General features: G+C 47.1%; 1 pseudogene; it reads left to right on the top strand.

Moving 5' to 3' along the window:
• The first annotated feature begins 1196 nt into the window (after positions 1-1196).
• Positions 1197-2561, top strand: LOC123021395 (annotated as a pseudogene).
• Positions 2562-4542: the final 1981 nt, after the last annotated feature.

Genomic DNA, 4542 nt, shown 5'->3' with positions numbered 1-4542 from the left:
TGCTGTAAACTACCCAAGGCGCTTCAGCTATTGGGTAGTACAGAACTAAGTTTGTAAATAAATGAGTAAGTAAGTGAATAAATGAAATGGCCTGCAGGGCAGTAACTGTTGTGAGCAAGCGGAGTGATGGGCGTTGGCAAGCATTCCCCCAGGATGCTACCTGTAGTTGCACCTTTTTGGCTGATTCTGATTCAGATTCAGAAGAGGAAGCTGAATATTTTGTTGGGTTTCTGCAGCAGGGAGCTGTTCAAGGACTTGGGGACCAACAGTAGAGCATGGAAGTGGGTGAGATTAGAACTACCCAGAACATGGAGGAGGTGCTGCCAGACCATGGGGATGGGAAGGAGATATAGCCAGCAGGAGAAGCTGCTGAGGGAGAAGAGAGTTTGAATGGGGACCTCCTGATCCTTCCCGAGCTGTGTCCCCTGGCTAGGTGGCAGCAGCAGCAGTGAGAAGCAGAATTGTATGGAGAGTGTGTAGAATGCAGGCACGTACATGGTTGGAGCACAAGCACACTCATAAGGGGAGTTTTGGAGAGTGATTGTCAGACTGGGGTCAACTATGAGCAGAGCTGACTGGAGCCGGGGATTAGACTAGATGGCCTGGGAGGCCCCTTCTGGCTCACTCTGCTTCTGTGCTTCTATGTAACTGCTTTGTGAATGCTCAGAGACATTGCTGGATGATTCATATGTAGAAAGAATCAGGGGAGTTTTCCCAAGAAATGGCTTGTGGCTGATGACTGCTGACAGCAGGGGAGGAAGCCTGGCTCGCAAAAGCAACCTAAGTTCAAGCACACAGCTCATCACAACCGGAGCAATAGAACTTTCTTACTCCCCACTCTGCCACTTATGATCCAGTGCTCTCGTTATCAGGTTTGCACCAAATAACAGGGTACATTATTTGGCAATTGTTTCAAGAAGTTATCTTACACTTGCTAGGATGGATGTAGTCTTTTGATGTATGGCTGATTGCTTTTGGTGTTCCTGTTTCCCATTACAGAGCAGTGTACATCTGTATTTTCTCTTTATCACAAACAGTCTCTCACACAAATGGGTTTTGTCCTATCATTTGAGAATGAACTACTTATTGGGAGCTGAAAATGCTTTGTCAATAACGCAGTACTCTCAGGGCTGTCTGGAAATATGAAATAAGCATTTGATATATTTATAAGTTTTTGCTGAATAGCTATGGGAACAATGTTTACAGAGCTGAGCATACAAAGCAATAACTATGTTGGATATTGGCTAAACGCTCTGGTAAAACGGGGTCCTGTGAGTGATAGTGAGCAAAATCTCTTTATTGCTGGATGTGTTGCAATGAAATGACCATTAACATTTTGAAAAGGGAAATTTCGTTTTCTTTCTTCTTTGGCGTCTTCCTGTGGGAGCCTGCAAGTGCCGTGCAGCTCAACTCTGGAATAGCACTTTATTGGATTGAATACTGCATGGATGACTGGAGGGGCCCAGGTCTCTCTTGCACTGCACTGCAAAAGCACAGCTGTCTTTCCTTCAGAGGAGTCCAGAGGGACCTGCCTAGGTCTGGTTCAAAGCCATTCAAGCACAGAATTGAGTCTTGCAACGTGTATTTTCTGCTTTTCCAATGGCCATGTAGATGGATCAGGAAAACAAAAGTGTTCAGGGCAAGTTCAGGGAAGTGTGGATAAAATAAAGTGTTGGAGGTTGGTAAATGAATGAGAGAGAAAAATATTCTGTCAAATGACAGGATGTGTGTGTGTGTGCGTGAGACAGGGAGGGAGAGAAAGAAGGGATAATCTACAGGAAGAAGCAACATATATCTGAAGATAATAATATGTATAACTGAATACATACTCAGCAATCTTTCATTCTATACCCTTTCTTTACATAATTATAATGTTGCATATAAACTGGGCTTGTAGGGTGTGTATATTAGGGCAGTGGGAGGAATCCTTCTGAAGCTGGGGAAAGCAAGATGGACACAAGGAGAGGAATCAGCTCCTTGAACTGGAATTGTGGCAGGGCCTGCCGAAATCCTTGTAACAAGTGTAGTTCGACACACACACCATAATCTTCTTCAGAACAAGCACCTGCTGTGGTTCCAGTTTTCAGGGGCCCACACTGGTATTCAACAACCTAAACAGAATCCTCTGGTATCAGTTTCAGATGAGGCAGATGTGCTATACAAGAGACTGGTGGTTTTGACTAAAGGTCATGAGAAATCAGAGTTGACAATTTGGAATACTGCTTTTGCTTGCTGCAAAAGGATTTGGCCTCTCTACTGAAAAAAGAAGAAGTGCTTCAAGGATGATAGAATGTTTCACACTTCTGAAATCAGTGCACATTTATAAGAAGCACAGAATTCAGTGTAAAATGAGAATGCATTACCAACATGTGGAGTTAAAACATTTAACTGGCTGCACAGCCAGTGCTTCTTTGAAGTACGCTCAGTGAAACTTACTTGAAGGGGTCACCATGGAAGTCAAAAAGACAAGATTGGAATGACTCCCTGAACATATTCAGACACCTGTTTGGAACACACTTGAAGAAAGAACAAGTAGTAGACGAAGAAGAAGTAGATCATAAAAGCCTTGCTGTACACTTTTTGCCCTTTAAGTTCTAATTAGCTGTAACCTTGTCCTTTTGAGAATGGGAGGGAGAGGAAGAGGGAGAGTGGGGAGGGAGAGGGAGAGAGAATGCTGTGCTGATTTTGAAACTCATCTGTAACTGGCTTTCAAGGGCTCTGCTTCTTGGTCAAATAGGTGTAAATGCATATGTCAAAAGTTGGCTTATCAGTTCTGAAGAGATAAAGGAAAACAAAAGTCAGACAAGGTTGTGTTGTATACAAACATATGCCATAATTTGCCCAAACAACTTAGATCATCTTATTGTTCAATGCTTGTTAAAGATTATAACTGCCCACAGAGCTTCTGCTGTGGGGTGGTATAGAAATGAAATTATTCATCATCACCACAATCCATCAGATTCCCTAGGCTCAGCTCCCTGGACTTCAGTCTGCTTTGCAGCAGCCCAGAGTCCCAGTTCCTGGAGAGTGCCCATTGTTGATGTAGGAATGGAAACCCCCCTGCCAGGTAAGCAGCCCCCCCCCCCCCCCCGGAGAGGCAATTGCCATTTGAGGGACTGCTACCAGAGCCAAAGGAGGCCAGCCATGAGGGGCTTTGCCAGGAAAGTAGCTCCTGGCAACCAGTGTGCAAGTGTCCCTCTTCCTTGCTTGCTGCAGCTGACACAAAAGACGGTCGCCAGTTTTGCAAGAGGGAGTCTGCAAGCATTCACAGACTTCCCCTTAGCTTGACTTGCTTTGGAAGACGGGCCAAATGCACGAGAAAGCCCATGAATGCTTGGAGGGGAGGATTCCAACAAGGTTCATCCCAACCATGGACCAGTCTGATCAGTGTCAGGTCCAGGTCTTTGACGCCCACCCCCCCCAACTGTCCTTTTCCCTACCTGCTCATGACCACTCTCTCCAGCTGCCATTGCTCCTTCTCTTTATTCTCATCACTGCTATCACTTGCTTTCCTGGCAGGCAGAAAGCCAGGGAGCAAGGAGACAGGTGTCAGGATAAGGGCCTGAGTGACCCTCAAGTGCTCGCAGAACCAGGGACACCTTTGTGGACACTTTCAAGGAACACCCAAGGGGCAATTATGCAGTGCAGCTGGTGACCAGCAGAAAAGACTTCCCTGCACTGCTGCTCTTTGCCATAGCAACACAAGTGGTTCTGGTGACTCCTTGTGCTCTGGCCCTGCATTTCCAATCCTGCTCCAGTTTGTTCCTGCCTTGCTCCAGTCCTGTTCATTTGTTCCTGCCTTGCTCCAGTTCTGTTCCAGTTTTTTCTTGCTCCAGTTCATTCCTGTCTTGCTCCAGCCTGTGCCCTTCCCGCTGTTCCCGTCCTCTAAGTAGACCCTGCCTCACTCCTGCCACTTCTCTCTTCATTGCTTCGACCTACCGGTAAACTGATCTCACAACTGTTCTTGGACTCTCTCTCCCTTGCATGGCCTACCTTGCTTCTAGCCTCCGGCCCATAGCAAGGTTCTGGACTTGAGCCATGCCCTGGACCCAATCTTGTGCCCCTGCCCGCTGCCGCCCACGGCCTGGCCCTCACAGCAGGGGCGTGGAGAGCTCCTCCTTCACAGCCTCACCACTGCCTTGGACAGACTGAAGAACAGGTGGGTGGGTGGGTAGGCTGCAAGGTGGAAGAGGGGGAACCACTCCAGCGGGGGTCTTGTCCGGGGGCTTTTGCAAGAAGATGGACCTTTGGCAGATGCCCAACCACGCCTAGTCTTGACACTGATTTTCATGCAGTGGCTTGTTTCCTCCACCCCATGTGCTACAGCATAATTACATTCTGTAGTGAAGCTGGACGTGCCATGCTAATGCAACCAGATAGCGGGATGCTATGGGCAAGAGGCTCCCTAGAACCCATGAGCTGCTGTAGGATTGGCCAGATTTGCATGACATGACAAACTGTACTGAGACTAATTACGCTAATCCTCAGGCATGGGACCAGCACATGCAAGACAGTTAATGAGCCACCATTGCTTATTAACTG

This window comes from Varanus komodoensis, unplaced genomic scaffold (assembly GCF_004798865.1).
Source record: "Varanus komodoensis strain SLA01 unplaced genomic scaffold, ASM479886v1 scaffold16, whole genome shotgun sequence".
In the NCBI taxonomy this organism is placed as follows: Eukaryota; Metazoa; Chordata; class Lepidosauria; order Squamata; family Varanidae; genus Varanus; species Varanus komodoensis.
The sequence above is the reverse complement of the archived record's forward strand: the minus strand, read 5'-3'. Positions and strand labels throughout refer to the sequence as shown.